The sequence below is a fragment of the Monodon monoceros genome, unplaced genomic scaffold (assembly GCF_005190385.1).
Source record: "Monodon monoceros isolate NGI ecotype Baffin Bay Population unplaced genomic scaffold, NGI_Narwhal_1 Super_Scaffold_15, whole genome shotgun sequence".
Classification (NCBI taxonomy): Eukaryota; Metazoa; Chordata; class Mammalia; order Artiodactyla; family Monodontidae; genus Monodon; species Monodon monoceros.
In genome coordinates this window covers 38318425-38339327 of record NW_021703771.1, presented here as the reverse complement: position 1 = coordinate 38339327, position 20903 = coordinate 38318425, and the positions used below count along the sequence as shown (strand labels likewise).

Genomic DNA, 20903 nt, shown 5'->3' with positions numbered 1-20903 from the left:
GTAAGAAACCTAAGATAATGCTAATTTCCTTCTCCTCCATCCCACAAACCCTTTCCCCAGCCCTCATCCAGGTCCTCAGCCAATCAATCATCAGTGCTACTCAATTTTACATCCTAAATACTCTCTAATCCATTCCCTCCTCCCCTCTTCACACAACCACTCCAGCTGGGCCTCTTATTGTCTCTGGCTTGGCCTCCCTGTCTCTGATCGCCTCCTGCCTCACATTTACCATGACCATACCACAATCTCTAAAAATATCTTCCATCAACTACAGGGATGATCTTGCTAAAATCTCAATGTGATTTTATCAATATTTTGCTTAAAATTCATCTCATTGTTTAAAGGCGTGGTTTTCTTTTCTTTTTTTTTTTTTTTTAAGGGAAACAGTTTTTTTTTTTTTGGCTGTGCCAGGTCTTAGTTGCAGCACACAGGATCTTTAGTTGCGGCACGTGGGATCTAGTTCCCTGACCAGGGATCGAACCCGGACCCCCTGCACAGGGAGCACAGAGTCTTAGCCACTGGGCCACCAGGGAATTCCCTAAAGGAGTGGTTTTCAAATGCAATTTTAACAGCAGCACCTTTTTCTATACAAAACTTTCCATCGGATCCCAAATTTATTTGAGAAAAGAAGAGGGGGTAACAAAGTCCTGACCTCTTCACATTTCCCTCATTCCCAAGCCCATATCACCCCATTTCCAAATCAGCCCCTAAGGCCACTTCCCCACCTTATAGGATCACATTAAGTAAGAATAGTGTGCAGAAAAGAGTTAACACAGCAGGCCTGAGACTACCGTCCTTAGTAATGCCTGCTTGCAAAAATGGGCCCTTGACTAGGAACTTGGGTTCCCACCATTCCCAGAAATGGTAAGAGTGACTCACTGTGCCTAAATGTTTGTTTCGTATACAATGTGATTTATGCTGAACACCTAGTTTCCTTCTATAAGTCTGTAATTTTGGCACATGCTAGGCAGAGGGTGCCTTTGTAACCACGGCTCAACTCTAGGCATTGAGCCTATAATGAGCTTCCCTAATAGACAACATTTCACACCTGTTGTCACAGTAAGTTGCTGGAAGACGCTTGTAAGCTTGTGCCTAATTTTCTCTGAACGTTGTCCCACATGCATTTTCCCTTTGCTACTTGTGCTCTGTATCCTTTCGCTATGATAAATCGTAGCTGTGAGTATAACCATATGCTGAGTCCTCTGAGTCTTCCTAGTAAATCACCAAACCTGGGGGTAGTCTTGGGGATTCCCAACACAGATAGTGTCCTCATTCTGAGGTTCAAGGAATCCATAATAAGGGTGCAGCCTGCATTTTCAGACTACTCCCCCTCTACTGTTCAAAATGCATCTATTTTTTCGATACAAGAAATGACTGAGTACCACCACATGTAATGGGTAATATCAAAGTTGACTTGTTTTGGGGTTTTTTTTAAATTAATTATTTATTTTTGGCTGCGTTGGATCTTTGTTGCGGTGTGCAGGCTTCTCTTGCGGAGCACGGGCCCTAGGCACGTGGGCTTCAGTAGTTGTGGCTCACAGGCTCTAGAACACAGGCTCAGTAGTTGTGGAGCACGGGCTTAGCTGCTCCGCAGCATGTGAGATCTTCCCGGACCAGGGATCGAACCTGTGTCCCCTGCATTGGCAGGCGGATTCTTAACCACTGCGTCACCAAGGAAGTCCCAAAGTTGACTTGTTTTAAGTGCGTGTGGAAGAACAAAAAATTGCAGCAGTAATGTATCAAGATCAACTGGAAATAGCAAGTAAAATGAATTTGGGTACAGAGAAAATGGTTATGAAACTATTCTAAGTGGGAATAATACAGGCCCAAATTAGGATGGCAACAGCAAAAATGTTAGGAAGCGGGGTAGAATGGAAAATGCAAAGGTAGATTCAATAATGTGGGTTGCCTTCTAGTCAAACTGGATTGCTCACCATATCTCAAACATTTTCCATTCTTTCATTTCATAGTCATGCCTTTGTTCACAATGGTCCCAACTGGAGAGCCTCCTCCTCCAACCCTCTGCCAGCCTAATTTCTCCTCCACAAATCTCAACTCACCCTCAGCTCCCTACCACCAGATTTCCAAACTCACCTGTATCTACCCCATTCTCTTTTCTTTGCGCAGTTACAGCTTAAGAGCTATTTCTCTTTCCATCAAGGGCTATTAATGCCTTCACTCACCCTCTAATCAGTGGATTTCAATTTTTTGGAAAAAAAATCATGACCCAATATACACACAAATATACATAACTGAAGAACAAGTTTCATGAAGTAATAACTAATTTAGTAAAAGTATGAAATAGTAAGAAAAAAAGGATCTTTCTATGCATGATATTCTCTGGTATTTTATACACATATATTTTTATTATTTATATCTAAAGAACCACTAGATTTAGTTATACTAAATGCCTTATACGATACTTATTTACCTTTTTGTTTTTCTTCCCCATCAGAACATATGCTCTTTGAGGGCAACAGTGCGTGACATGATTGGTGCTTATTAAATATTTCTTGAATCCCCTCCCTTCTTACATTTTCAGAGATATCATTCTCTTCATTAATCACCTCTGTACTATATCATCTCCCTTCCCCTCTCTACTAGTTTTTTTCATATCAGCTCAACCCTCTCCTCTTAAAATAATAACAACAACAACAAACAACCTCCTTGACTTTACACCTGCTCTCCCTCTTTCCCTTCATAGCCAAACCACTTGAAAGAGTTGCCTTTACTTTTTCTGGCTGCCCCCTCACATCCTGCTCATTTCTCAACCCACTATAATCAAGCTTCTACTGAGATGGCTTCTGCCAAGTTCATCCAATGCCTTTTTTTTTTAATATTATTTATTTATTTATTTATTTATTTATTTATTTATTTTTGGCTGCGTTGGGTCCTAGCTGCAGCATGCAGGATCTTCATTGAGGCATGCAGGATCTTTCGTTGTGGCATGTGGGCTTCTCTCTAGTTGTGGCATGTGAGCTCCAGAGCCCACAGACTCTCTAGTTGTAGCACATGGGCTCCAGAGTGCATGGGCTCAGCAGTTGCTGCACGTGGGCTCTGCAGTTGCAGTGCACCAGCTAACTGTGGCGCACGGGCTTAGCATGGGGGATCCTAGTTCCTCGACCAGGGATAGAACCCATGTCCCCTGCATTGGAAGGCAGATTCTTAACCTCTGGACTACCAGGGAAGTCCCCACCCAATGCCTATTGTTGCCAAATCCAGTAGCTATTCCTCAGTCTTCATATTCCTGTTTACAGTTATAAAATATTTAATATTTAAAGTTATTCATAGGAACCATCAGGACTGTGGGCAAAGTACATTGTTTCTATTGGGATCTGGCTTTGGAGAGGCTTAAAGTCCTTTGCTTCCACTTTTATTTTTACTAACCCAACATCTTTACTGAGTAGTTTATACTTCATTCACATTTCTCAAAAAAGAAAACCAAGTTACACTGAAGATGAGGCATCACTTCAGGCAATCAGCAGACATAAGAAGAGAATCAGAGGTTATCTAGTACTGCATATAAGAAGCTTATAAGTCGCCATTCTATCCCAACAACAAGTAAAAAGCTGAAAAATCAACGTATCTTTTCAGATCCATAAGAGAAGGAAGGACACAGGACAAACTGCTGCCCCCAAGATTGAAAAGAAAGTGATTGGTGTAAATGAACCAATTAAAAGATTGTCAGAGTGGATCAAAACCCAAGGCTCAATTACATGTTGACTAAAATAAACTCACTTTAAATTCAAAGACACATACATATGAATAGTAAATGGACGGATAGAGCAGAAGCTAACACAATATTGTAAAGCAATTATAATCCAATAAAGATATTTTTAAAAAACAGATGGAAAAAATTACACCATGCTAACACTAATCAAAAGAAAGCAAGAGTAGCTATATTAATTTCAGACAGACCAGACTTCAGAGCAAGGAAAGTTATCAGATATACAGAAGGATGTTACATAAAGATAAAAGATAACAATCGTTAATATATATGCACCTAACAACAGACCATCAAGTTAAACTACATGAGGTAAAAATTGATAGAACTATAAGGAAAAATAGATGAATCTACTATCATAGTTGGAGACTTCAGTACCCCTCTAGCAGAAATGGACAGATCCAGTAGGCAGAAAATCAGTAAAGACTTAGTTGAACTCAACAACACCATTAATCAACTGGCTAAACTTGACATCTATAGAATAATTCATCCAACAACAGCACAATACACATTATTCTCAAGCTCACACAGAACATTCACCAAGATAGATCATATTCTGGGCCATAGAACACACCTTACCGAAGTTAAAAGAACAGAAATCATACAATGTCTGCCATCAGACCACAATGGAATTAAACTAGAAATCAATAACAGAAAGATAAATGGAAAATTCTAAAAGATGCAGAAACTATGGGACTTCACTGGTGGCACAGTGGTTAAGAATCCACCTGCCAATGCAGGGGACACAGGTTCGATCCCTGGTCCAGGAAGATCCCATGTGCCGCACAGCAACTAAGTCTGTGTGCCACAACTACTGAGCCTGCGCTCTAGAGCCCACAAGCCACAACTACTGAAGCCAGCACGCCTTAGAGGCCATGCTCTGCTACAAGAGAAGCCACCACAATGAGAAGCCTGCACACCTCAACGAAGAGTAGCCCCTGCTCGCCACAACTAGAGAAAGCCCACGTGCGGCAATGAAGACCCAACGCAGCCAAAAAAAAGTTTTTTTAATTTAAAAATAAAATAAAATGTGCAGAGACGAAACAACACACTTCTAAATAACATATGGGTCAATGAAGAAACCTCAAGATAAATGTAAAAATTTTTCGAGTTAAATGAAAATGGAAGCACAATTTATCAAAATTTGTGGGATGCAGCAAAAGCAGTGATTAAAGGGAAATTTATGGCAATGAATGTATATATTAGAAAGAAGATCTAAAATCAATCATCTAAGTTTCCACCTTAAGAAACTAGAAAAAGAAAATTAAATCCAAAGTAAGCAGAAGAAAAGAAATAAGAGCAGAAATCAGTAGAATTGAAAACAGGAAACCAACAGAGAAAATCAATGAAACCAAACACTGGCTCTTTGAAAAGAACAATAAAATTGATAAGCCTCTAGCCAGGCTAACAAGGAAAAAGGAGAGAGGACACTAATTGCTAATATCAGAAATGAAAGAGGGATATCGCTATAGATCCCATGGACATTAAAAGGATAATAAAGGAATACTATGAATGACTCAACCCATAAATTTGAGAACCTAGGTGAAATGGACAAATTCCTTGAAAGACACAATCAGCCAAAATTCACACAAGAAGAAACAGACAATCTAAATAGGCCTGCATCTATTAAAGAAACTGAACCAGTAATTAATAGTCTTCCAAAATAGAAAGCATCAGGCACAGATGGGTTCACTGGTGAATTCTACCAAACATTTAAAGAATTATACTAATTCTCTACAACCTCTTTCAGAGGATTAGAAGCAGAAGGAATACTTCCTAACTCATTCTATGAGGCCAGCATTTCCCTAATACCAAAATAAGACAAAGACATTACAAGAAAAGAAAACTACACCAATATCTCTCGTGAACATAGATGCAAAAATCCCTAACAAAATACTACCAAATCAAATCCAACAATGTATACAAAGAATTTCACACTATAAACAAGTGAGAATTATCCCAGGAATGCAAGGCTGGTTCAACCTTTTTTCTTTTCTTTTCTTTTTTTTTTTTTTTTGGCTGTGCCATGTGGCATGCAGGATCTTAGTTCCCTGACCAGGGATCGAATCCATGCTCTCTACAGTGGAAGCATGGAGTCTTAACCACTGGACCACCAGGGAAGTCCCTGGTTCAACATTTTAAAATGAATTAATGTAATCCATCACATCAACAGACTAAAGAAGAAAAATCACATCATCAGATCAATAAATGCAGAAAAAGCATCTGAAAAAACTTATACACATTCATGATAAAAACTCTCAGTAAACTAGGAATAGAGGGAACTTCCTCATCTTGATAAAGAATACCTACAAAAAAACCTACAGCAAACATCATACTTAATGGTAAGAAACTAGATGTTTCCCACTAAGATCAAGAACAAGGCAAGGATGTCCCCTCTCCTCACTCCTTATCAACATAGTACTAGATAAATCCATAAGACAAGAAAAGGAAATAAAAGGTATACAGATTGAGAAGGAAGATATAAAATGGTCTGTTTCCAAATGACATGGTCATCTATACAGAAAATGCAAAAGAATCAATAAAATAACTCCTGGGACTAACAAGTAATTATAGTAAGGATACAAGGTTAATATACAAAAGTCAACTGCTTTCATATATGCCTGCAATGAAAAAGTGGAATGTGAAATTAAAAACACAATACCAGGACTTCCGTGATGGTCCAGTGGGTAAGACTCTGTGCTCCCAATACAGGAGGCCCAGGTTTGATCCCTTGTAGGGGAACTAGATCCTGCATGCATGCCGCAACTAAGAGTGCACATGCCACAACTAAGAAGTCCACATGCCACAACTAAGAAGTCCACATGCCACAACTAAGAGTCTGCATGCCGCAACTAAGAAGTCCACATGCTACAACTAAGAAGCCCGCATGCCACAACTATGAGCTCGCATGCCACAACTAAAGATCCCACATGCCGTAACAAAGGATCCTGCATGCTGCAACTAAGACCTGGAACAACCAAAATAAATAAATAAATATATATATATATATTTTTTTAAACACAATACCATTTACATTAGCACCCTCCAAAAATGAAATACTTTGGTGTAAATCTAACAAAATATGTAGAAGATCTATATGAACAAAACTACAAAACTCTGATGAACAAAATCAAAGAACTTAAAAATGGAGAGATATTCCATGTTCACGTATAGGAAGACTCAATATTGTCAAAATGTCAGTTCTTCCTAACTTGATCTATAGATTCAAAGGAATCTCAACTAAAATCCTAGCAAGTTATTTTGTGGATACTGACAAAATAATTCTCAAGTTTAAATGAAGAAGCAAAAGACTCAGAATAACCAACACAATACTGAAGGAGAAAAACAAAATTGGAGGACTGACACTACTCAACTTTAAGACCTACTATAAAGCTACAATAATCAGGACAGTGTGGTATTGCCAAAAGAATAGAATAGATCAATGGAACATAATAGAGTCCAGAAATAGGCCCACATAAATATAGCCAATTGATCTTTGACAAAGGAGCAACGGCAATACAATGGAGCAAAGATAAGTCTTTTCAACAAATGATGCTGGGACAACTGGACATCCACATGCAAAAAAAATGAATCTAGACACAGGCCTTAAACCCTACACAAAAATTAACTCAAAATGCATCATAGATCTAAACGTAAAAGAAAAAACTATAAAACTCCTAGAAGATAACATGGGAGAAATACAGGAGACATACGAGAAACCTAGATGAGCTTGGGTATAGCTTTGACTTTTTATATACAACACCAAAGGCACAATCCATGAAAGAAATCATTGATAAGCTAGACTTCATTAAATTAAAAACTTCAGTTCTGCAAAAGACAATGCCATGATCTCAAAAGACAAACCACAGACTGAGAGAAAATATTTGCAAAAGACCCATCTCATAAAGGACTATTATCCAAAATATACAAAGAACTCTAAAAACTCACAACAAGAAAATAAACAACCTGATTAAAAACTGGGCCAAACGGGACTTCCCTGGTGGTGCAGTGGTTAAGAATCCGCCTGCCAATGCAGGGGACACAGGTTCAAGCCCTGCTCTGGGAAGATCCCACATGCCACAGAGCAACTAAGCCCATGCACCACAACTACTGAACCTGTGCTCTAGAGCCCGCGAGCCACAACTACTCAGCCCACGTGCCACAACTACTGAAGCCCATGTGCCTAGAGCCCGTGCTCCGCAACAAGAGAAGCCACTGCAACGTGAAGCCCGTGCACCACAACGAAGAGTAGCCCCTGCTTGCTGCAACTAAAGAAAGCCCACACGCAGCAACGAAGACCCAATGCAGCCAAAAATAAAACTAAAATAAAATAAATTTAAAAAAAAAACAATTGGGCCAAAGACTTTAACAGAAACCACACCAAAGAAGATATACAGATGACAAAGAAGCATATGAAAAGATCTCCACATCATATGTCATCAGGGAAATGCAAATTAAAAGAACAATGAGAAGGAATTCCCTGGTGGTCAGCAGTTAGGACTTGGCACTTTCACAATCCCTGGTCAGGGAATGCAAGCTATGTGACAAGGCCAAAAAAAAAAAAAAAAAAAAAAAAATTAGATACCACTACACACCTATTAGAATGGCCAAAATCCAGAACACTGACAAATGCTGCCCAGTATGTGGAACAACAGGACCTCTCTTTCCTGGTGAGAATGCAAAATGGTACAGCCACTTTAGAAGACAGTTTGGCGGTTTCTTACAAAACTAAACATACTCTTACCATACAATCCAACAATCATTATCCTTGGTATTTACCCAAAGAAGCTGGAAATTTATGTCCACAAAAAAACCTGCACACACATATTTATAGCAGCTTTATTCATAATTGTCAAAACTTGGAAGCAACAAAGATGTCCTTCAGTAGGAGAATGGATAAATAAACCGGTACATCCAGACAATGGAATATTATTCAGCACTAAAAAGAAATGAGTCTATCAAACCATAAAAACACATGGAAAAAACTTAAACGCACATAACTAAGTGAAAGACCAATTTGAAAAAGCTACATCCTGTAAGGTCCTATATTCTAATGATATGACATTATGGAAAAGGCAAAACTATTGACAGTAAAAAGATCAGTAGTAAACAAAGGGAGGGGGTAGGTAGGAGGAAGGTGTGAATAGGCAGAGCACAGAGGATTTTTAGGGTAGTGAAAATACCCTAAAATATACTATAATGTGCATATGTGTCATTGTACGTTTGTCCATATTCGTAGAATGTACTACACCAAGAACCCCATTGTAAACTATGGACTTTGGATGATGATGCTGTGTCAATGTAGGTTCATCGACTGTAACAAATGTACCTCTCTGGTATGGGATGTTGATAATTGGGGAGTATTGATAACAGGGGACATGTGGGGGGCAGGAGGTATATGGGAAATCTCTGTAACATTCCTCTGAATTTTGCTGTGAACCTAAACTGCTCTAAAAAATATCAGTCTTTTTAAAAAGAAAAAGAAAGAGAGAATCAGTCAGGCAAGACACTCAAGGCTGAGAGATTGGCCAGCTTAGGCCTGGACAGCAGCTGTATAAATTGAATCACAAAAGACTTCTCAAAAGCTGCACTAAATTAAATCTGTTACTGCATCAGTGTACACAAATTATGTGATGCTGCTGCCATATTATTTTGATTTGTATTAATATGTCTTATTGTACTCCAAATGGACAGTGGGAAAATGCCATTCTGAAGATCCACAAACTAATCTACAAACATAAATGTAAGATTTTAGAGGCACAAAAAGTCTGCGCTGTTCTAATGCCTCAATTTTGTACCTCATTTCACTACTTTCTCCTAAACGAAGTTTAAGGAAGATCCCACTATACTCCATAGCCCACTTGTTATAAGATTTACTCAATATCATGATGTCTTAGCATCTGAATAATCTATTATAACTTTCTAGATAGTATTTTAACAATTACTTCAATTTTTCTCCCCAAGGAAAATAAATGAGTTTCCCCAGGCTCTGAGTGTATTTGTTATTACTTCAATTCCCCCTGCTTCAACTTTTTTTTGAAGTGAACATAACCTCCAGATTTTATTGTCTTCACAATAAAACAAAAGATGAAGTTTAGAACTGGAGTACTTAGCCCTTTCTCTTATCTCCTCCCAGTTCAAAATGCTTGCTGGTCTTAACAGTCAGCACTCTCTAACTCTGCAGCACTTTCTAGGCTCAATGCGTTTAAGCCTCAGCACAATCTCCATTTGTAGTTTTAGCCTTTTTTCCAGAAAAGCAGCTTAGTCTGCTTCCTGTCATAAGACCGCTTTCCCTGAGCATTCAGAGAGTCCTTGCCCTTCTTGTCCTGTGTCACTCTGTGGGTTTAATGCTTGGCATGCTTCTTACAGTTAGTTTGGCAAGTTTCAGGGATATACGCCACGTTTGTCTGTTTGTGGGGGTGCTGTCGGCAGGGGAAGAAGCGATTTCCCCCAATATTTAAGTTTTCATCTGAAGACAGAGGTTTAGAACAAAAAAATTCTTCTGAAGTTCTGCAGTATTACAGTCTATGCTAATATGCTCCACTTAAACAATCTCATGGCATTAATAAGTAATATAATAGGGACTTCTCTGGTGGTCCAGTAGTTAAGACTCCTTGCTCCCAATGCAGGGGGCCCAGGTTCGATCCCTATTTAGGGAACTAGATCCCGCATGCTGCAACTAAGATCCTGCATGCCACAACTAAAAGATCCCACACGCCGCAACGAAGATCTCGTGTGCCACAGCTAAGACCCGGCACAGCCAAATAAATAAATAAATATTTTTTAAAAAATAATAAGTAATATAATAAACCACATTTAGGCTCTTCTTAATGGCACACGGTAACCTATAACACAGAAAGAAGAGGCAATTCAACAGCAACAATTATAAAAGAAATTAGAAAAAGGCAAATTGTCACTAACAGCCCTAACAAGAATTGTTATGTACATGTAGGTTGTTTTTTTTTAAACAAGGTCTTGACTTGGGGTCCATGACAAGTCAACTGGCAGGGAATGGGGGGATGGTCTGAGAGCCCTCTGAAATTAAAAGAAAATTGTGTGTGTGTATGTTTTTGCATTTCTTCTGAGGTAAGATCTCTAAATATACTACAGATTCCTTCAGATTTTCAAACAAGTGAACAAAAACTGATTAATAACCAGTTTTAAAAATAATTGTCAAAACAGTTTTAGAAGGAAATTCTATTAATAGCAGCTCACATTTATTGAGCACCTACTGTGTGCCAGGGACTACGTTAAGTAACTTAACATAATTACTTGTTTTACTCCTCACAATAATCCTATTATACAAATAACTTAAAAATCCATGGATATGGACTTACATATACTACCAAATGTAAAACAGATAGCTAGTGGGAAGCAGCCAAATAGCACAGGGAGATCAGCTCCGTGTGGTGCTTTGTGACCACCTAGAGGGATGGGATAAGGAGGGTGGGAGGGAGACGCAAGAGGGAGGAGATATGGGGATATATGTATGCATATGGCTGATTCACTTTGTTGTAAAGCAGAAACTAACACATCATTGTGAAGCAATTATACTCCAATAAAGATGTTAAAAAATAATAATTAAAATAAAAATCCATGGATAAATCTGTTCATTGATTCATTCACTCAGGTTTCTTGAGAACCAACTATAGCTCAGGCACTATTCATGCCACTGGTGAAACAACAATTAAAAACAAATTTCTTTCCTTATGGAGCCTTCCCTCCAGTCAAGGGGAAGAGAGACAAAAAATTAAATAAAGAGCAACAACAGATCACATAATAATCAGTATGCTGGTGAAAATAAAACAGAGTGATATCCTAGGACCTCTGACCAACAGCATGGCATCCCCAGGGAGCTCAACAGAAGTACAGAATCTCAGGCCCTACCCCAGGGGTCTGAATCAAAATTTGCATTCTTAACAAAATACATAGGTGTTTCATATGCACACTGAAGACTGAGAAGCACTATGCTAGGGAATGATTGAGGACTCCTATAGATTATGAGGAAAAGCTTCCCTGTGGAAGTGACATAAGTTGACACCTGAATGCCCAAAGGAGTCAGCCCTGAGGAAGATCTGGGAGAACTTCCCAGGCAGAGCAAAGAGCTCTGGCAAAAACCCTAAAGTGAAAATGGAAATAAGCTTCACGTTTTCAAAGAAAGTCTACGTGGCTGATTTAAATGAACAAGGTGGAGTATGTTACAAGGTGAAGTTGGAAAGGAGAGGAAGGACCAGATCATGTAGGGTCTTGTAAGCCACGGTAAATAGTGTGAATGTGATAGGATTACGATCAAGCAGAAGGTTTTGATCAGGGGTGTGTCACAATTTGTTTTTTAAAAGATTAATCCATTTGTAGAAAATAAGATAATAGAAATTCAAAAGGAAAGCAGAAATGGAGGAATAGTATGATATTCAATAATGCTATTATATATTATATATAATATACATATATTTTTATATATGTATGTATTTTTATATTGTATGGTATTCAATAAAACTATTATACATATATATATAATACATATATATGTAAATTTTTTTTAAGTGGAAGCAGAGAGACTAGTTAGGAAACTCTTAACAATAGTACAGTTCAGAGATGTCTATGATTTGGACCAGAGAGTTAGCACTGCAAGTTGCAGGTTAAGTAAACTGACCAAGATCATACAGTTAATAACAACAGCAGCAACAATTGCTAACCTTTAGTGGGTACTCACTAAGTGCCAGGTACTTTTCTAAGTACTTTACATACCTTCATTCATTTAATCTTCACAACCACCCTATGATGCAGGTACTAACATATTCCTACCTTAAAGGTGAAGACACTAAGGCACAGAGGGACTAAGTAAGTAACCTGTCCATGTTCCCATAGCTAGGCAGTGGCAGAGCCAGCATTTGTACCTACAGGTCCAGCAGGGAGGCAGGATGTTATAGTGGAAGCAGCATGGGCTCTGGAGTCATACCCTCCAGATTTATCTCCTGACTCCACCATTTTGACTCTGGATCATGGCAGCTTGGGCACATGATCACCATCCTAGCCAATGATGCCTAAGAGGAAGTCAGCTTCTGCCAAAGTTTCTCCTGATACTCTTCAAAAGGAGACCAGGACAGAAACTCATTCCTTCCTGCCTTTGTACTTTTACCTGTGAAATTAAGATAGCTGGACTGCTGCAAGCACCTTAAGAACATGAGGGGAAATGCTGCTCACACACTGAGGACAACAATAATCTTGACATATGTTGTGATAGTTAATTTTATTTGGCAACTTGACTGGGCCATCGAGTGCCTATACATTTAGTCAAACATTATTCTGGATGTGTCTGTGAGGATGTTTCTGATGAGGTTAACACCTGAAACAGAAGACTGAGTAGACTGTCCTCCCTTATGTGGGTGGGCCTCATCCAATTACTTGAAGCCCTGAACAGAACAAAAGGCTGACCTTCCCCTTAGTAAGAGGGAACTCCTTACCCCTGACTGCCTTTAAGCTGGAACATCGGTTTTCTCCTGCCTTTGGACTCAAACTGAAACATCAGTTCTTCATGGGTCTTAAGCCTGCCAGTCTTTGGACTAGAACTACACTATGGGCTCTCCTGGTTCTCAGGCCTTCGGACTCAGACTGGAATTACACTACCAACTCTCCTGGGTCTCTGGGTCTCCAGCTTGCTGACTGTAGATCTTGGGACTTGTCAACCTCCATAACTGCATGAGCTGATTCCTTATAATAAATCTCTTTCTAAATGTATATACATCTTATTGGTTCTGTCTCTCTGGAGAACCCTGACTAAAACATATGTCATAAAGCTTAACTGTGTTGACACTGTCTCCATAGAGCTGAGAAATAACAACAAAGGGGATGAGTGGTCTCTGTGTTCTTTGGTGCTTTAAATTGGAATGGAATTTCAAATTCTACACAAAAGTAGATAGTTAAGAAAGTCTTAGAGATATTCTTTAGAGACTTAAGCAAAATGGTGGACCAGACTATTTCAACAAAAAGTAAGCATTTTCTTTTCAGAAATATTATTTTAAAGGTTTGCTTCACCCTTAAGGTTTTTTTGTTTTAATACCTGAGGTTAAATATTTTTTGAGAATCCATCTCCAACTTCATACTCAAAATCAGTAGAGATGTAGTTTAATGTGCAGAAGTTTTACATACAACTTGTCAGTAAAGTGGGGTTCAGCTCAAAAACATTCTGTAAAGATTTCTCAGCTCGAAAGTATCCTATGATTAAAGGAAAGAATTGAAGATATGCAAGATAACACATGACCATACAAATTTCAAGAGTTTTCAAGGTAAAGAAAACTATCTTTTTGCATTATTCCTTCCTAGACGGTTGTATGTTCAGAAATATTCAGTACGATTTGTGATGAGTCTTGACTACTTCAAGGCATTACATGTGTTTACTTCAGTAGAATTAAGGATGTTATACAAAATTAACAGATTACAAGAGGTATCCATGTAACCCAGAAAAGTTATATGCTTTAGGTTCATTTAACAACTTAAGGTTTTCTTTACAGACCTTGGATTCATTTGAAAATTTATGAGTGATAGAATTCTGAAAGGTATTCTATATATTATCTTCTCCAAAAAATTCTAAGGTAGATATTGTTATTTCTTACAAATGAGGAAACTAAAACACCACAAAATGTTAGAAAATTTAAGTGAATAGGCAAGATAAGATCTCAAGCTAAGTGACCCCAAACTACCACCAGGATATTGCCCTCATTAAAATCACCATAACACTATAGATAAGTGAAGATTGTGCTCCCATTTATCATAGCCAGGCAACAGAAAAAACACAAACCTCTCTCAGGCCCTCTAATTTGTAGTACTCAAGCCTCCTGGAGCAACCAACAATCCACCCCTCCTGGGTCTCCATCCTACTCAGGCCCAGCTCGAGCTCTGCCCTGCCTGCACTCTGGGCTCAACCTGCCTCTGCTAATAAACGGCACTCTTGTAAAACTCGGTAGCAGCAGCAGATTTTTTTTTAATTGAAATATAGTTGATTTACAATGCTGTGTTAGTTTCAGCTGTACAGCAAAGTGATTCAGTTATACATATACATATTCTTTTTTCAGACTCTTTTCCATTATAGGCTATTACAAGATATTGAATACAGTTCCCTGTGCTATATAGTAGGTCCTTGTTGTTTATTTTATATACAGTAGTGTGCATCTGTTAATCCCAAACTCCTGATTTATCCCTCCTCCCGCCTTTCCCCTTTGGTAACCATAAGTTTGTTTTCTATGTCTGTGAGTCAGCAGCTTTTTTACTAAAAGCCCAAAGTTGAAGTGTTAGAGGAAAGAAATTCCTTTCCATATAAATCTAAAAGCCCTTACATTTCACATAGCTGGCTTTTAAGAATTTTGACTAACTAGATTTGTGTACACCTTTTTGAGCTTTGAGAACAAAATCTGGCACTAAATGAAGGCCTAGCCCTCAAATACAAAGATGACACAAAGAGACAAATCAGTGCTGTATCACAGTCAAGATGATGTTGCCGTGCTACACAATGGGATAAAAGTACCAACAGGTGCAATTAGGTTCAAAAACTTAATTATACTGAAAAGAATCATTTGAAAACCTATTAAATAGAAAAACTGAATAAGCAACAACTAATTTCACAAATTATAAAGCAGCTATAGAGTGTAAAGCTCTGTACTGAAAACTTCAAACACAGCTAGCTAGACAGACACTGTAACTGCACTCAAAATACCAACAGGGCACTGGGGGAGATATAAACAAGTGGATAAACAACTTTAACAAAGTGTGGTATGAAGTAAAGGGAAGAGGAGGATGCTATGAGATCACAGAGCCAAAGCTAGTAACCTAGCTTAAGGAGATAAGGGTACTCAGAGGAAATGATGTTTCAATTGAGAGCAAAAGGACAAACAGGAGTTAGCCAGGGAAAAATGGAAGGAAGGGAAGGAAATGCATTAAGCTGGGAGAAGGCTCTAAAATATGAGAGGATAGTACACTGAAGAAAATGAAACAAGTTCAGTATTGAGATATAAAGTGAAAGGCAGAGGGGGCAAGAGTTGGGCTACTAGAAAAATATAAAGGAACCAGGTGACACAGGGCCTTACAACGATAAGCAGTTTGAATTTAATCCTGAAGTTTCCAGGAAGCCACTTACGAATTTTAAAGAACTCAATGGCTTAATTATACCCCCTCTTAAGCAAAGGAGAATACTGGAAAACATTTTAATGGCTTTATCTTTCTAACGTATTAGCAATGACCTGTTGGAAATACAATAGAAAAAAAAAAAACGGATCCCACTTACAATTAAGATAAAAAGTCTAGAATAAAGAAGAGTCATAGTAACAATCAATTTGTAAGATCTATGTGAAGAAAACTAAAATCTTTCTCAAAGGCATAAATGAAAATTTGGGAGACTGGACACAGTGTTATCGAAAAGAAATGCACAACATTATAACATTGTCAGTTCTTCACAAATTAATTTGCAGATTAAATACAGTTCCACCAAAATCCAAATCCAAAATCCTTAGAAAATCATGAAGATGCAAAGTAATGAGGGGGATCTTGACTACCAGATGAGAAAATAAATATAAAACACTATGAGCAAAAGATCAATGAATAGAATAGATATTCTAAAAGGAAGTTTTCAGGGAATAATTTAATATATAATAAAAGAGGGAGGCATACCAAATATTATCACTGTTCTTTTCTTTTATCACCCAACTTGTAATTATCTATTTGTTATTTATTTTATGTCTGTCTCTCTCAACTAGGCTGCAAGCCACAAGAGGGAAGGTACCATGCCTATTTAATTCACTGTATACCTAGCACCTACAATGCCTGGCATATGATGGGCACACAATAAATATTTGTTGAATAAATGAATTAAGCAATGGGAGCCAAGAGATTATTCAACAAGTGACATCTGGACAACTGGAAGACAACAGAAAAATTAATTTAGATTATCCCCTCATACTGCATACCAAAATACTTTCCAGATGGTTTTAAAGTGTAAATACATAAAAAATTTCAAACCAAAAAAAGAAGTATACATGAATATTTACCTAGTCCAGTGGTCTGCAAACTACAGCAGCCTGCAGGCCAAATCGGCCATGCACATTAGTCTACTATCTCTGGCTGTTTACACACTACAACACCAGAGTTGAGTACAGTTGTCCCTCAGTATCTGCAGGGGATTGGTTCCAGGACCTCCTGCATATACCAAAATCCACAAATGCTCAAGTCCCTTACATAAAATGGTGCAGTACAATGAATAGTTGGCCCACTATATCCGCGGATGCCAAACTCACAAATATGGAGGGTCAGCTAAAGTTGTAACAGCGACCATGGCAGGCAAGGACAAAAGTATTATCTGAATGTTTAGAGAAAAAGGTTGCCAATCCCTGATCTCTCTTAACAGGTGTGGACGTTCTAAATCCAATCCTGTCTGGACATCACAATCGCCTGTGAAACTCAGACTTAAGGACTCCCAATTAAACCCCAGTAGGAATGGATCAAAAACATAACTGTAAGAGCTAAAACTTTAAAATGCTTAGAAGAAAGCATAATTTTAAATCTTCATGACCTTGGATTAGGCAATGATTTCTTAGCTATGACATCAAAGCAGCCAAAGTAAAAATAAATTGGACTTCATCAAAATTAAAACTTTTATATATCAAAGGACATTATTGGGACTTCCCTAGTGGTCCAAAGGTTAAGACTCCGTGCTCCCAATGCATGGGGCCTAGGTTCAATCCCCAGTTAGGGAAGTAGATCCCACATGCTGCAACTAGGAGCCCTCATGCTGCAACTAAGACCTGGCACAGCCAAATAAATAAATTTTTTTTTTAAAAAAAGGGACATTATCAAGAAGGTGAAAATACGACACACAGAATGACAGAAAATATTTGCAATCTATAAATCTGGCATAATTCATTAAGAAATAGAATCCAACAATTTCACCTATGAGTATTTATCTGAAGGAAACAAAATCACTATCTCAAAAAAATAGCTGCACCCCCATGTTCATTGCAGCATTATTTAAATAGCCACGACATGAAAACAACTTAAGTGTCCATCAAGAGATGAAAGGATAGCGGAGCAACTAAGCCCGTGCACCACAATTACTGAGCCTGTACTCTAGAGCCCGCAAGCCACAAGTACTGAGCCTGCATGCCACAACGACTGAAGCCTGTGCACCTAGAGCCTGTGCTCTGCAACAAGAGAAGCCACCGCAATGAGAAGCCCGTGCACCGCAACAAAGAGTAATCCCCGCTCACCACAACTAGAGAAAGCCTGCATGCAGCAATGAAGACCCAACGCAGCCAAAAATAAATTAACTAATTAAAATTAAAAAAAGAAAAAAGAAGAGATGAAAGGATAAATCAATAGTAACATAAATCAGGATTTGATTGCCATTGGGAGTAAAAAGCTAGTGATTTGGAGGGTGCACAATGGGAGCCTCTGGGAACTACAAATGTTCTATTTCTTGATTTAGGTTGTATTTACACAAATCTATTCTCTTTATGAAAATTCAGTAGGCTTTACACTTACCACTTGCATACTTTACTAAATGAATCTTATACTTTAATATGTATGCTTAAAAAATAAAAATGAAGTTAACAGTAATTATCTTTCCTGTATTTTCTACTATGCACATATAGTATTTTTATAATAAAAATAATTTATTTTTAATAGAAAAAATAACTAATCAAATACAAACAAAAGAGACCTGTCTTATAATAGCCCTAGGAATCTTAAGGTGAGACATGAATATGACCTGGCCACCAACTTAATGCAACAGGACACAGAAAAGGTAACCTAAAATACTGCTCTGGCCAGACATGTCCGAAGGAATATATTGAGATATGTGGGCCACATTTTCAGAGTGACATTCAGAAAGCAGACTGTAATCTCAAGAAGGGAAGTAGTTCAAGGATCTAGAAACCATGTCATAAGATTTGACTGATAAGACAAGAGACAGTTGACATTGAGGAGAGAGTAACAACATCCCAGTACTCTGTGTCTAGCATACAGATGGCACCAAGAAATATTTGGGGAATGAATGAACAGATGAATGGGAGAAATATGTCTTTAATGTTTTAAAGTTTGTCAAATGGAATTGGGACAAGGAGGCAACCAATAATATGATAAATGAATAAATGACTATATAAATGAATAAGATATACTTAAAAAACTGTCATAAGCACACGAGAACTAGAGTTATATAAGTTGTGACTGGGGAAAGAGTCAAGATGAATGAGGAGAAGTTACAGAAAAGCTCTACTTGAAGAATTCTACTTAAAGAATTTTCTAGCAATTAGGGCTATATAAAAATGAACAGGATGCCTCAAAAAGAAACAATAAAGGCAGAAACTACCTTCCCACCTGACATTTAACTACATAACCCAGAGGTCCTCTTCAGCTCTATTATTCTATGATCCCATGAAATGTTATCTTCATATCTTGCTGCACAGCAAATAATTAACAACTTGAGTTCCTTTGAAAACAGTATTCATAAGCAGTATCTTACTAAATTAAGATAATTTACCTTAGTGACTTACCTGCATACTATAAATCAAATTTCAATAGCCTTCTTTGAAACATCATGACGAAAGCAGTAGCTCATATTTTCTAAGACCCTCTAGATATTCAGAATATCCAGAGGAAAGGTGGTTAAGTCCAGGATAACAATAACCATCCCTGGTTATCTATAGAGGCCCTCTGCACAATCTTAGAAAATCAAAACTTTGTTTTCTGGAATTCAAAGCACTGAAATCAGACTGAGCCCTTTGCCATTGTTAATATAAGTTAGTCTCCCTGAAAATCAAAATGGTTTTAGTAATTATACATAGAGTTGAGTTCATCCCATTCCTATTCACTGACTGGAATCTACCACCTCTAGCATTTCGATATTAATATTTCAATTACTCCCAGCATAGCCCTACATTTATATAACATTTCTTATAATTTTCAAAGGACTTTCTCGTATTATATAATAACTTATCTGAGCCTCATAGATGACATGTGAGAAAGGCAGAGTTAGATGACTAATCCCATTCTACAGATGAAAAAAGAAATACCAAATTAAATGATTGATCCAGTGCCATAGAATGAAACCAAAATCACAATCTAGTCTTTCCAGGTCACATTTTATTATTCATCTGGTATCCCATATGTTCATTAGTCCTATGACAGAACTGATCAAAATTCTTCTTAGTAACAGTTATGGAATAAAATGAGCTTCACTTCTTCACAAAGAGAAAGAAGATTGTTGCCAAAAAAGAACACATGCTTAGTTAAATGAAATCAAAACTATATAAGGAATTTAGATTTCCAGTGTAAAATGTTTACCCAACTGCTGTGCGAAAAATGCACAATCAGGAAAAGCACGTTTAATATTTCTAAAGGGCTGGATTAAAATTTCAGCTGTAACTTCATTACTGTAATTATATTTTAAATGCATATTTATTAAACATCCATTCAAATACTGTGTTCACAATTATTCATGAGTGTTTTGTACATTTGTGTTGATTTTAACAAACTGTAAACAGTGGCCACTGACCAGAAATGTTCTCCTACAATGACAGAAGCCCATGCTAAGGTCACAGGCAGCCCGTTTATGCTCTATTATGTTCTATTCATATCCCAAAGAGAAATAGCTGCTTTTTTCGAAAACTGCAATGGTCATCAATGACCCAAAAAGTCATATTTACCAGTGACATTAAACACCTATGTTTGATTCAGTGATGAATAAACAAAGTGCAGAATAGAAGAAAATCAAATCTTAATTAAACTCTTTCTTTAAAAAAACAACATAAGCCATCATCAAGGAATGCATTTACTTTATTTATAAAAGGATGATTTAGGGGCTTTAAAAGGGTGCTTTTGATTTAAATAGAAAAATTATGAAAATTAAAACTAAATGCTTGCCAGTTATCATTCTTTTCCTTTCGAAGCTAATCTTAAATGTGCCAATGTGTGTAACTTTACAAAAGAAAAAAAACAGTACTTAAATTTCATAACAAATCAGTAAAATACTGCCTAAAAATCTGAATAAAGCTATTCTGAAGTAATTATAGGCATGGCCTAGCATACTGAGTAACTCCTTAATATTCACCCTTTTCAAACACTATTTAATAATGAGACCTAAGGGGTCTATTTTCTTTCAAACAATAAAGAAAAATAACGTCTATTTGTTATGTTC

The 20903-nt window shown here is 37.5% G+C and overlaps 1 protein-coding gene and 1 pseudogene across 7 annotated transcripts in view; both read right to left on the bottom strand.

Annotated features, from left to right (window-relative positions):
• The window catches only part of AFG1L (AFG1 like ATPase), a 190787-nt gene that overhangs the window by 163704 nt on the left and 6180 nt on the right, over positions 1-20903 (bottom strand). The window lies entirely within an intron of this gene.
• On the bottom strand, positions 9819-12712 carry LOC114896250 (annotated as a pseudogene).